Source organism: Pygocentrus nattereri, chromosome 6, assembly GCF_015220715.1.
Source record: "Pygocentrus nattereri isolate fPygNat1 chromosome 6, fPygNat1.pri, whole genome shotgun sequence".
Taxonomy (NCBI): domain Eukaryota; kingdom Metazoa; phylum Chordata; class Actinopteri; order Characiformes; family Serrasalmidae; genus Pygocentrus; species Pygocentrus nattereri.
In genome coordinates, this window is record NC_051216.1 from 5,547,274 (window position 1) to 5,561,773 (window position 14,500).

Sequence of the window (14,500 nt, forward strand, 5' to 3'; positions counted from 1 at the left end):
GTGTGACCGCGACTGTGAGTCGTGAGTCGTATCAGTGGTTATATACTCGACTCGGCGCCCCAGAATCAGATACATACAGATCCTAGTCTGAAATAAGCACAGCAATACAGGACAAGCAGAGCCAGCATACAAATGCACTACTAAGCAGTGAACAGCCAGTATTTTAAACTGGACTCTCCCTCGTTTTAACCTCTTCAACTCCTCGGGACCACCGGTGGGTCCAAACCGCACTCGGTCATGTTGTTCATAACCTTCATGTTCCATAAGCTCCATTCAGAAGCTGGGCGTCGTGTGAGGCTGTAGCTCTTCTCTCCAGTCTAATAGACGGTGACGTCATTTTAAACCCTTATAATAAAAGAAGCTGAACTCAGTTTGTTTTTCTACTGAAAGTCGACCCGTTTTTCCCCAAATCTGGGCTCTAAACTATAAACAGACGGCGTCTCTTCAGTGATCTGCTCTGGAAACATCACTTTTAGAAAACAACACAAAGAGCGGCGCAGATTTTTGGCTTTCAGCAGTAAATTATAAGCAGATAGTGATCATAAATGTCACGCATTCGGCTCCTCGTTCAGACTCGAACTCCAACTCCCAGAATGCACTGGGAGATCATGTGACTCTGGACTCTCCCAGTTCTAACTGTTTACACCTGTGTTTAATCAGAGGACAGGTGGACTAGACTAAGCCTGGACTTCAGGCAGTATCAGTGCGGGGATTGTTTCGCTGAAACTACTGAGTGGAGTGGGATGTGTATGGTTCTTATTGCTGGACCGTGTTTTTGATTACGTCTGTTGCCTTCCCCTTTCGGTACTTCTGCTCCTTGTTTTGACCTGTGTTTTGACCTTTGCCTGAACGCTGACCGTGCTTTGTGTTTTGCCCCTTTTGGCTTCGGTTGCTTGGTTTTTTATTAAACCATCTTCCGCAAGCGTCTGGTTTACTGTCAGCGCGTTACAGTGAAACACATGCTCTGTTAATGTCAGGGGAGCTTTGAAAATAAATAAATACATTTAAAATTTACATTGATTTCATGCAGTTACTGAATAATTTGCCTCACGATTTGGTCACGAAAATTCAGACGGACAAACCAAAGCATGCCCTGGGGAAGCCAGTGCGTTTACACAGCCAGCCCGCTAGCTAAGCCGTCGCATTCGACAAGCGAGCTGCCAAATTTCACCAAGTTTCTAAAAGTTTCTAAAGACCAACAAACACAAATATGTTAAACACTTCACACAAACACAACGGTGGACACTGTAAAGCCAGTGCAGAAGCTCACGGTCAGCTCCTCGATCAGCAGAAGCGGCAGCCTCGCCCGCTTCGGCCTGTGCGTAGCTGAACAGCATTGTGGGACTGCCTCGCCTGAGAAGGATGCGCTGCTGCCTTCGGATTTGGTCAAAATAAGGCACCTTAGAAGGCAGCTGACTTACGCTGCGCTCCGAATGGGACAGTCCGTCGCTGCGTCCCAGTTGCGCGCTTAATACCAACGCTAACGAGTGTTTGAGTGTGTAGTACAGTCAGAAGTGGTGAAGTTGAGTTTTCTCAAAAATCCACAACGCTCACTTAGAACTTAGGAGTCTAGAGATGATGGACATTATTGTCCCACAATCCAGCGGGAAACGGAAAGGGAGGAGCTTCTAGTTAGTGAGTTGTACGTTGCTAGGTGACATGTTAGGGTGTTTGGGGTGAATTAGTGTGTGTGTGTTTTAGTTTGTGTGTGTGTGTGTGTGTTTTAGTTTGTGTGTGTGTTTTAGTTTGTGTGTGTGTGTTTGTGTTTTTTAGTTTGTGTATGTGTGTTTTTGTGTATGTTTTAGTTTGTGTGTTTGTGTGTGTGTGTGTGTGTGTGTTTTCATTTGTGTGTGTGGGTGTGTGTTTTAGTTTTTGTGTGTTTTAGTGTGTGTGTGTGTGTGTGTGGGTGTGTGTTTTAGTTTTTGTGTGTTTTAGTTTGTGTATGTGTGTTTTAGTTTGTGTGTGTGTGTGTGTGTGTGTGTGTTTTTTAGTTTGTGTGTGTGTTTGTGTTTTTTAGTTTGTGTGTGTGTGTTTTAGTTTGTGTGTGTGTGTGTGTTTTAGTTTTTGTGTGTTTGTGTTTTAATTTGTGTGTGTGTGTGTTTTAGTTTTTGTGTGTTTTAGTGTGGGTGTGTGTTAGTTTGTGTGTTTGTGTTTTAATTTGTGTGTGTGTGTGTTTTAGTTTTTGTGTGTTTTAGTGTGTGCGTGTGTGGGTGTGTGTGTTTTAGTTTGTGTGTTTGTGTTTTAATTTGTGTGTGTGTGTGTGTTTTAGTTTTTGTGTGTTTTAGTGTGGGTATGTGTTTTAGTTTTTGTGTGTTTTAGTGTGTGTGTGTTTTAGTATTTGTGTGTTTTAGTGTGTGTGTGTGTGTGTGTGTGTGTGTGTGTGTGTTTGATAGGATGAATCAGCAGGTTTTGTATTTCTCTCTCAGAGAGTGCGTGTGTGCGCGTGTGCGTGTGTGTGTGTGGAGGGGGGGGGGTCGGTTTACCGCCCCTTTAAAGTGTGCTAAAGTGATGCGCTTCTTTTCTTTCACTTGCCGTAACCGTGTCACACACACTAACGTGGACAAAAGAGACGGAGAGCTTTTCATCTGACTTTGATCTTCACTTTCATGGAGTGGACGCTACAGTATTGATGTGACGGTCATTGTTGTAGGTCAGGCTCTGTACTGCTTTATTTAAGAATTCTGACATAAAAGCAAAAGAACTTTATTTGATTTTTAATGTGTCAACATGTTTCCAGGTGTGCTGTCTTGGTGTTGGGTGCACCAGCTGTATGCTGGTTCAAGCGCAGGGTAGTTATAACAAGAGCTTTCATGAGACGTATTACACAATTACACACGTCCACACAATCCAGCTCTTATTTTAGACACGCAAATGAGCTCTTACTCTGAGCTTTACACCCCACCTTCATGTTAGGAAAACCACACAGATAGCACAAAGAAAACAAGAACCAGCCTAGGAAAGGCGAGCTGCTAAGATAAGATAGCGCTAAATGCTGTTTGCTTTCATTTTACTTTCAGAACCAAACATGATGGTGGTTTAACTTCCTGTCCTATGCATGAAATTAACATCCACAGCCCCAGTTTCAGACCAGTTAATATCCAGAGCCCCAGTTTCAGACCAGTTAATATCCAGAGCTCCAGTTTCAGACCAGTTAATATCCAGAGCTCCAGTTCTAGACCAGTTAACATCTACAGTTCCATTTCCAGACCAGTTAATATCCAGAGCTCCAGTTCTAGACCAGTTAATATCCAGAGCTCCATTTCCAGACCAGTTAATATCCAGAGCTCCAGTTCTAGACCAGTTAATATCCAGAGCTCCAGTTCTAGACCAGTTAATATCCAGAGCTCCAGTTCCAGACCAGTTAATATACAGAGCTCCAGTTTCAGACCAGTTAATATCCAGAGCTCCAGTTCCAGACCAGTTAACATCTACAGCTCCAGTTCCAGACCAGTTAAAATCCAGAGCTCCAGTTCCAGACCAGTTAAAATCCAGAGCTCCAGTTTCAGATCAGTTAACATCTACAGCTCCAGTTTCAGACCAATTAACATCCAAAGGTCCAGTTCCAGACCAGTTAACATCCACAGCTCCAGCTCTCGCTCAGCAGACTAGATGCTGAAACCTGATCAGTTGAGTTTGAAAACAGCTGCGCAGTCGGGTGTGAAACGCAGTCCTGAGCCGTATGAGCCACATACGCCTTCCCAGTTAGCATCAGCTACAACACAGGCCTGTTCCATTTTCACCAGAAACTCCCTCGGCTTCCTTCACTGAACTCAACACACTCACAATTAGTCCCCTAATGCAGAAGCAAACATCTGCCCCCCTCACAGCTCTGAGACTGGAGAACGTACAGAAGCTCCTGTTTCTTTGAGACACTGAGGGTTGGAGGTGTTATTGGGCCGCTGCTGGGCTAACAAGACAACAGATTATCAACAGAGCAGAGGCCTGGGATGCATGTTAGATTAGGATTAGTGCTAATTAGGATTAGTGTTTGAGCTAGGATTAGTGTTAGGATTAGTGTTAGTTAGGAGTAGCATTAGGATTACAGTTAGGATTATTGTTAGGATTAGTGTTTGAGCTAGGATTAGTGTTAGGATTAGTGTTAGATTTAGGATTAGTGTTAGTTAGGCGTAGCATTGAGATTAGAGTTAGGATTATTGTTAGGATTAGAGTTAGAGTTAGGATTAGTATTAGTTAAGATCAGTGTTGTCATAATTAGGGTTATTTAGGAGTTTTGATAATTGGGACAATCATTTAAGTTATGATTAGCTTTTAGAATTAACATTTGAGTTAGAATTAGAATTTGAATTCATGTTATAGTTTGTATTAAATCCAACATTAAGACTAATGCTGGAGTTTGGGTTAGTGTTAGGATTAACATTATTTTGGATTAACATTAGAGTTAGGATTTGGATTGCTGCTGTAGTTTGAAATCGCGTTAGTTTAGGATTAAAATTAGGAGTGTTAGAGTCACAGTTTGGCTTAGCATCAGTGTTAGGCTTGGTTTTAATGTTGGGATTAGTGCTACAGCCAGAGAGTACCTGGTTACACATTCCTAACAAAACAGATCACTTAACTAGAATCCAGCAGCTAAAATTGAGGAATGCATTGTTCTACAAAGTAGATCTGGCCCTGGTCTCTTTCCCTCTGAAGTGGAGACGAATTCTTTTGTGGTGGAACGATCCCAGCTGTGGCAGCTCGGAGCTGAGATGATTCGATATGCTTTTCCATTGAGTGATAATAGTTCATTACTCTTTTGTACTAGATAAGGGGAACACGAGATGATCTCAGATGAAACTGATAGGACGGGGTGTGACAGGGCCGTGGTGTGACGCTGGTTAGATCACTCCCACAGTTGTAAATTAGTCATTGTTTGCTGCTTCCTCCTGGGCAATTTGTCCCTGTATCAGCCCATCAGTCCATTTCTGCTCCCCTTGATTATTCAGACAAAACACGGCCGTGTGGTCAACACAGAAGCAAACAGCAGATAATACGGGGCTTTTCTTCTGAACTCGTTCCGATAACGCTCCGATCCGTCTCACCGCCAGTCCACTCGCCCACTCCAGACACACAATGAGGCATGAAACATTGTCTCTGATCTGGTGCAAAAAGGCCAAGTTCTGTTACATACTTCTATGAGCACACAAAGGGCTGTGGATGTAGATGTTCCAAGTTCTTGCTTCATGCATTCATCGGCTAAACTGAAGGAGCATCAACTGGTTCTCTTAATGAGCAAAGGGTCATTTAGAGCACATTAAAATCCACCCGCTTTACAAAAAGGAGATAAACCAAGTATGCAAATGTCATAAAACAGCAGAGAAAGAAATAAAAAAGAGGTTAGAAGGATGAATGCAGTCTCATTCCACTGTCAGACAACTTTATTTTTCAAGAAATAAAGTTTGAAACGAGTCAAATGATCTGCCAATGGAAGAAGATAAAATTACTTAAACCAAATCTAGAAATAAGTCAAATTAGCTTGTAACTATGCTGTCAGAACAAAACCTTGTATCTCCATTTTTGTTGATTTTTCAGTTTTTGACATCATATGAAAAGGCATGTTGGCCACACAAGACTGTGTGTAAGTTTCATGAAGGATGGACCAAAATAAACGGCCAAAATTGACTTGGGAAAAACTCTGGCTCCATTGACTTACATTGAAAGTAATGTATGTTTTTTTCTTCTCCTGTAAAGTTAACATTTTGGAGATACGAGGTTTTGTTCTGACGGTAGCGATATGCTTTTGTTGTGGGTACCGTTTATATGGTTTACAGAACGTTGGTAAAAATCCCATTGAATCTAATTAGAAACTGTCAAATAAATCCTGTCGTTCCTTTCACATATTTTTATTTCATTTATACGTATATCACTGCTGTCGGAACAGAAACTTGCATCCTTGATGATTGAACAAAAAGAAACGGCTCAAATGACTTGGTTCCGTTGACTTATATTAAAAGTAAAGTAGGTTTTTCTTTCTGCTGTAAAACTGGCAAATGGAACAAGACACTTTTACTAGATAAAATGGCTTAAAACAAGAAAGTATATACAAATATTGTAAATAATATTTAATATATTAAAAAAATTATAATATTTTTGCTACAGTGTCATAATGAGAAATATTAGACTAGATACTAGACTAGATTTAAGATGCTTCACTTGTCAAGATATCGTGTTTTATAGTGTAAAAACAATAGTTTCGAATTTTAGAAGCTGTGCAACTGTGTAGTGGCATCAATTACACTGTAAAAAAGTGGGTTTTCATGTTCAAGCTGCCTTAAAATTTTGAGTTAGTTGTACCTAAAAAGTTAACAGAACAGGACTCTGTGTTTTGTATCCTGTCAACTTATTAGCATTAAAAGTTCAAATAGCTCCAAATTTTTAAGGCAGCCTGAGTATATTTTTACAGTGTGAGAGTCAATTCTGAAATTCAAAAATTCGAGTTAAGACTTTAGGACATTATGTAAATGAGCTGTGTTCTGATTGGCTGCCCAAATGGAGACTATTTCTAGATTTGATTAAAATGTTTTTCCAAGTCATTTCTCTAATTCTATCGGCCAGTCACTTTTTGGTTTAAGAAGGTGCAAAATGTCTATAACCAAGCTAAATAGCTTACAGTGGTCTCAAAATGAGAAATATTTTGTCCGACTTGACTCAGCAGTGGGAATCAGTCAGTTGTGAAATTCTGAAATTCTAAAATTTGGAAATCTTAATCTCAATCAGAATCAGAAGACTTTAGTGATCCTAGAGGGAAATTGCAGTGGCAGCCATGCATGTAAAAGAATAAACACTTTAACAATTGAATAATTTTACTAATTTTAATAACAGGTTAAATTCTTAGGAACACAACTGCTAATCATAATCTCATTGCTTTTCTGTCTGTGGTTGAAAAGTTCACCCGTAACCCGTCTGATGTAGCGCCGCTGCGTTTGTGTTGGACGTGGGATGAAAGGAGCTGGAAGCTGCTGATAGTTTGTGTGTGAGCTGGATTACACGGCGCTGTGTTTGATGACGGTGTCAGTGCAGGGTGTGAGGAGAGAGAGAGCGAAGCCATTGTTCGCAAACACCGCACCGAAGCTTCTGCCAGGAAGCCTATTTGGCACTCGTGACTGTGAGAGAAGAAAAGGAAGAAAGGGGGGAAAAAAAAGAAGAACAGGCAGCTACTGAAAAATGTCAAACTGCTGGCAGAACTTCAGCAGAGAGTGAGAAGCTGAGACAGAAAAGCTCACGCATGCCAGCTCAGGGACTTCACTTAACGAGTTTGCTGTGATGAAAGACACATTACCCAACTATCAAACCATCACTGTCATCAGAAAACCTCAGAACACCACTGTTTTCCTTCTGCTTAGTCTTTAACACCATCTGAAAGCGGCAGCTGCTCTGAACGTAATGTGAACATTTCATGATAAATGGACCAGCACAATTAATTAAGAGGCCCTTATTAGTCCCACAACGGGGAAATTTCACCTCCGCCTTTAACCCATCCATGCAGTGAAACACCACACACACACTAGGGAGCAGTGAGCACACTTGCCCGGAGCGGTGGGCAGCCCTATCCACAGCGCCCAGGGAGCAGTTGGGGGTTAGGCGTCTTGCTCAAGGACACCTCAGTCATGCACTGTCAGCTCTGGGGATCAAACCGGTGACCTTCTGATCACGAGGCTGGTTCCCTGACCTCCAGCAATACATGACTGCCCAATTTTTGAACTGTTCACAGTGGTGATGATGGGAACCAGACGTCCGCCTCTAAAAGCTCCCTCACAGTAAAGTTCCTACATGAAATGGTTGTGAATTCACTGCCTGATATCTGAGACATTGAGTGTGTTTACACGCACTTAATAAACCGATAACGTCAGTAACTCGATCAGTGCGCTTACTTGCACTTGCGTAATCAAGAAACTCTGGATCTGACGTAAGACCTGACGTAAACATAACATACAACTCAAGACATATGCTCGAAATATGAACATACATCATCTAATAGAAGAATATTTAAATCTTTCATTTGATCAAGCATGTAAATCAGAATCGGTGTCGCTCTAAAACCGCTTTGCTGCATCTCGCGGCGAAAAAAAGCAGACTGAGAAATCTGAAAGAAATCAGAGTAAGAGCTCACAGCACTGAGAAATCTGATTATTCCAGATTTTCCACTGTTTTCCATCATCATCATTCCATATAAAGCTCAGAAGACTCGTGTAGGTTCTCTGGTGGTTCTGGATGGTAAATAAAATGTCTATATCTGTGTTGTAGTCATGGCGACGCCTGGTTCCCATCACCACCACTGTAAAGACGTCTGAACCGTTTCACACCAAACCCACCCTGAATGACTCCGATTACATCTGAAACACTGAATCACACAGAAATATTGAAAAACTTGTGGAATTTCAGAACTTTAAGAACTTTCCGTCCTGCTTATATGTCCTTAGCTCCCATTTCAGTTGCCCAGCTGAACAGGCGCCTGTGATTCTGATATATAAATGCCAAACATGTCAGCTTTGCTATTTGCTGTGCTAAGGTCATCCTTCTTTCCCTTTCCCTTTTCTTTCCCTCTCTTAGGCTCTCTCTTCTCCGCTTCCTTCTTCTATCATCTACCTTGTTCTCTACCCTGATCTTTGCACCATGAAATGGTTCTTCATTGATTGAAGCAGAATGTAGCACCTTTTTGAAAAAGGCTTTTAGCACTAGTTTGGGTTTTTTTTGTCTCTCTTATTAGTTGTGTTCATCTGTTTAATCATTTATCCGCCTGCGCTTGGACGCTGTGACCAATACCGTGGATGATATGACGCGTTTAGAGCTACACGTAGGAAAATGTGCTGTAAACAGACAGAGCTAGCTTGCAAAAAGCAATGGGAATGTGTGCAGGTGAGATAGTAACTCATTCTATCTCTCTTTCTCTCTCTCAGAGAAAGAAAGACAGGCTCCTGGTGAGGAATGTGGTGGTTTTAGAGGGGTATACATGCCTCCTCATGCCCACCCTCTGGTTCTCACGCCGTTCAGTCTTGTTAAAAGCTCTAATTAGTGGCTGCTGGCTATTTGGAAACAGATGTTTAAACCCAGCAAAAGATTTTAGACATCAAACGCAGCGGGAAGTAGAAAGGGATCGGTTTTTCCTTCTCCAAATGCCGCTCACCGATGGCTTCGGCAGGGCAAAAAGGCAACGCGGGGAGGGAAAAACAGTGGAGAATTAAAGTAAAACTCAGTTGATGTAATTGTTGTGCAGCTCGGTTGTACGGGTGCACCACGTGGAGCGGGGAGGACGGGCACACAGCGTGTGTTTTGTGTTTTGGAGCGCGCTCCGATTACATGGCAACCTTCTAGTGAGGGTCGTAAATTACTTTATGCGTGTTTTCACTGGAGCCGCTCAGAAAAAAAAAAAAAAAAGCCTGACAGGACTCTACATTTAGCTCTAGGCAAGGCCGGGTCAGAGAGGGGCGCAGGCCCCGAGAAACGAGCGCCGTCCAGGAGCACGAGAGCCGCTCAGCACACACAGCAGTCAGACGTTCCTCACAACCAGACGCTCAGAGGAAAAAGTTCTAAAGATCGTTTTCCATCCTTTCTTTGTCTTTTACAACTTAACAGGCTGTTTCTGTTACTGTGCCTTTAAGACTTTATGTAAATGAGCTCTGTTTTGATTGGCTGCCTTGTATTCAGCCTCGCTCAAAAAGCAGTCCGGGCTGAAACACTCCTTATAACGTCAGCGTGAGTGGGTGGGGCTAAACTGCTGTAGACATAGACAGAGATATGTGAATGTGTTGACTTTCACACTGTCATAAACAACGATTCCCAAATTCATTATTGGTTGTTCTAATGTGCTTCAAGTCTTTGCACCTCTCTAATTCTATTGGTCAATCATTTTACTTGTTTCAAGAAATAATTTTAAAGTCATTCTTTTTTAAATGAGGCAGTATTAGTAGATAAAAGGTTACGGGAACAAAATGTCTAGACAGAAGTTAAATCAGCTTCAGTAGTCTGAAGATACATGATATTAGATCTACTGACTAGATCTAAGAAGATTTCAGCTGCCAGTTCTTACTCTTCTTGCTCCGGAGCTGCAAGGCTCATGTCGCTGAGCAGGAACGGACGCCTGCACTTCAACTGACTTCACTCAGAAGTGGGAAGTCGGAGTTGGGAGTTATGTCAACTCTAACCTCCACATGTTTGAGCTACAAAGTGTGGACAAACATGAAAGCCGCCCCCTGATAGAAAAACCAGCTTGTGTTGTGTTTTGGATACTGGTTTGCTGATCAACCAGCATGACCATTCTGGGTGGCCAGCTGAATCATCACTAACGTCACTGATATGAGTGATCAATTGCTTTAATGTTCTGGATGTACCTTCTCCAAACATTATAGTCAATGAAATAGACTCTGTGTATATATATATAAAATTATAATTATAATATAAATATAATATATTGTTCTTTACATTGTTTGTGAATTTCATGATGATTGGACCAAAAGAAATGGCCCAAAATGACTTGGAAAGACTTCTGGTTCCATTGACTTCCATTAAAACTACAGTAGGTTTTTTCCTTCTCCTGTAAATTTACCATTTTGGAGATACAAGGTTTTTCTCCTGACAACAGCGGGAGAAATACATAATCACACACACACACATATATATATATATATATATATATATATATATATATATATATATATATATATATATATATACACACACACACACAGTGCAAACATTTTCATAGCAACTGTAAAATCTTAAATGTAGTCATTTTTGTAATATTCAGAACATTTATTTTCAGCCAATTTTACGTGATTTAAGTAATTATATCTAGTCAAAGTGCTCGTTCTGTCGGCAGATCATTATGTTAGTTTTGAGACGTATTAATACATTTTTTTAAGGTTAATTAGCTCATAATGTTCTTACAACCATCTCATTATGAGAAATATTACATGTGTCATTCTATAGAAACGTCTATTTTCATGCCCCTAGCATTTACAGATATATTGAAAAACATGTCAGAGTTACAATTTAAATGACATAAAGAAAGCTAGAGGTTATAAAATGTATAATGAACGTTCCCCAGGAGTCGTGTCCTCACCCGTCATCGTACCGTTAGCAGAACTGCAGCAGTTCTAATTCTGGAGGTACTGCTGGCAGCGTCTGCAGTGCCTTTTATTCGGTTAATATCGAGATAATGTCCAGATTTTTTCAGTTTAACTCATTTTGAACATTTCTCGTTGGTTGCCACCACATACAGCTGCCTTCAGTGGTTTCTAAGATATTTGATGTACTGATTGATTTGAGTAAGTTCTAATTAGCTGTGCAGGTCATTTTTCGGGGTATTACTCTAACATCCAATTGAATCAATTGGCCGAGTGTAATTATCATACACTCTTAAAAAACATGGTTCTTTGAAGGGTCTTTAGTGAAGAAAATGGTTCTGTATAGAAACCAATGAACTGTTTGCATGACTAAAGGGTTCTTTGCCTCATGAAATGGTTCTTCATTGATTGATGCAGAACATGGTTGTAAATAGCACCTAAGAGGGCTATTCTACTGTTCTGACATCAAGCTTGTAACAATAGAGGAGCCCTTTTGGGTTCTATATAGAGCCCTTTAAAAAAAAACCTTTTCATAGTGCAAAGAACCCATTAATCATGTAAAACAAATCAAATCAAATTTATTTGTAGCCCTTTTTACAACTGACGTCACAAAGCAGCTTCACAGAATTCCAGTAAAGAATGTAAAACCCCCAGGTGAGCAAGTCAGGGGTGCCAGTGGCAAGGAGAACCTCCCTCAGAGCTGAGGAAGAAACCTTGGGAGGGGGACCCATTCTCCTTTGGTCAAGCTACCTACAGAGTTATAATACTACTAAAATTAATACTAGTACATTTACATTTATGGCATTCGGGTGACGCTCTTATCCAGAGCGACTTACAGTTTGATCATTTTAAACAGGAAGGCCAAGGTGGTGTTAGGAGTCTTGCCCAAGGACTCTTATTGGTATAGTGTAGGGTGGTTACCCAGGTGGGGATTGAACCCCAGTCTGCAGTGTAGAAGGCAGAGGTGCTGCTGTTCCACTAGCTAGGAGTCCATGAGAACTTCAATGCAGTGTTCTTCTATATAGAACCATTTGCTTCACTTAAGAACTCTTGAAGAACCGTCTTTTTTTAAGAGTGTATCCTGCCTGTTTTTCTCTTCAAACATGTCCACAGATCGTTGCCGTACTTCTTAGCTTCCCCTACGCTTGGCAGGGTTGCCAGGTCCAGCAAAAACTCCAATCCCTACTTTGCTCAAAAGCCATCCACAAGAAGCTGACATTTTTAACTCCCCCAATTTGTCAAACAAGCTGAGAACCTGGCAACCCTGATGGTGGGTACAAACACTGTACCAGACACTTAACAGCATCACTGAGGAAAAGGAAATATGTAATTTCACGTAAACACCTTATTGGCAACTAATTTTGCATGAAGGACTCCCATCGTGTGTAAATCACACATATAGATGGAAATGATATGTTGGCGTAGACATAATAGGCAAGGGAGCCAAGGGGCAGGGAAAGGGGGGAAAGGGGTATGGTTGTTTTACAAGGTGGGGGGTCATTTTGGCCTCCCCTCACATCCCCCTCGATTGGAGCCCTGACTCTAACCTCATTTAACAGTTGAGTGGTGCCACTTTATCACTGTAAACAATTTAAGCAGTACAAAAAATATGTTTGTCAAGTAAAATGATCTTAAGTCTACACAATATATCCAATATTTCTCATTTTGAGATTGTTGTAAGCTTTATTATAAGACTGTGTAACATATTTTTTGTCAAATTATTCCACTCCACCAGCAGAACATTCTGCTTATAGTTAGAAATACGAAACAAGCTAAAAAGTGACAAGTAGAAAACGTTCAGAAATAAGTTAATTAATCTTATAATAAGCTTGCAGTCATCTCAAAATGATCAATATTAGCTACATCACCTAGATTAGATTTTAGATTTAGAATAACTTCATTTGACAAGATGCCATGGGTTGCCAGGTGTCAGTCCGGTTCTGAGCTCCGTTGTACAGTTGATGTGCCGTGGTATGAGTGTAATTATCACAGCCTACCTATTTTAAACTTAGTGTTTAGTGCATTAGTGTGCGGATTGAGACGCAGCCTCAAAGGCACACAGGCAAAGTCAGGCTGCGTTATGATGGCGTTTCGGAAAGTGAGCCTGTTATTTCAGTTAGTTGTGGTTGTGATGTCACAGCAAATGGGCATTGGGTTGTTTCTGATTGGTCTTGTCTACAGGTGGTTCACAAGCTCATTGTTATCAGGTTATATCTGCAAAAGTGCGCTCTATAGTATAGAGTTGCACATTCATCTATAGCAAAATGTACATCATTGTTTGGCAGCAGTGAGGTGACTTTGTGCAGCAGCAGTTAGCCATGGAGTTAACACTGCAGTTAGAAAGCTGGCTAAGTCATCTAAAACAAGCACTAAAACCACAACAGTAAATATAGTAATCGAGTCTTCCAACTGACTGTGTGTCATACGGTCTTTCTTTTAATCGTTTATTTGTAGTCAGTGGGGAGGAATTGTGCTTAAACCAGTGGCAATCCATGACTATTAGAGCAAGGCCTTCAATTTGGACTGTAAACGTCAAAAACTCACCTCAGTGATGCTGCTAACTACTGGTGCAGTTCACATGAGGCTTAAGTTAGCTTTGAGTTTCTGTTCCACCTTAAATGGTGTAGCAGTTACATTCTGGTTAATTCAGTCGCCTGAATGTAACTGCTGCAGCATTTGAGGTCAGTTCTAGACCAAACACAGACATCTGAAGCTTCTGAAAGACCAGACATGTTTCACTTGAATCTTGTAACAGACGTGTTTTACCTTGTAGCAGTTTCACAGTGACTCTCTCAGTAGTGAGCTCTGGTGTTGAGCTGCCGCCTCTGTTTTCTATTTCTAACAACCCACTGACTCAGCTGCCACTCGTATTCAGTCAGTGATGTATCTGGAATTTCCAAAAGGCCTGGAAAGATGTTTTTTTTTCTCAGGAAATTGGTCCCAACTGTTGGAAATCAAAACGTGATCTGTTCACCTCTGTCAGTTTGTACTTATGCTGGGGGTAAATCTAATGCGCTAGGTCTTCTTTTCAGCTCCTGAAGTCCTAACCAATAGGAGAGGTCACTTGGCTGTATTAACCTAGGTGCCACAGAAGAAACAGTCCTGATTGGCCAGTTTTCCGCTTGTCCTTTCAAGAATTCAAACCTTTTGATTCCGTTCAAAACTTTACAAAGAAATGAGTTTAAATACAAGCAGGACTCTTTGGAGTCTCAGTGCTGCTATATGAAGCCCTGTCCATTCTGAGGTCAACACAGCCAAGGTGGTAGCACTACTGGTCGTCATTGCCACAGATTCCTTTGAAATAAACACAGTTTTGCTTACAAATAATCCTAATGCTGGTGTGACTAAGCCTTTTTAATGCTGAGCTTGGAGCTGAGAAAACCTCCCAGGGTTCCTATAGGGTTCTTTGTTAAAGAAAATGGTTCTATGTAGAACCATGA

The 14,500-nt window shown here is 41.1% G+C and overlaps 1 protein-coding gene across 1 annotated transcript in view; it reads left to right on the forward strand.

The window, feature by feature from the left end:
- The window catches only part of wnt10a (wingless-type MMTV integration site family, member 10a), a 44,901-nt gene that overhangs the window by 16,708 nt on the left and 13,693 nt on the right, over positions 1-14,500 (forward strand). The gene's annotated exons all lie outside the window — the stretch shown is intronic.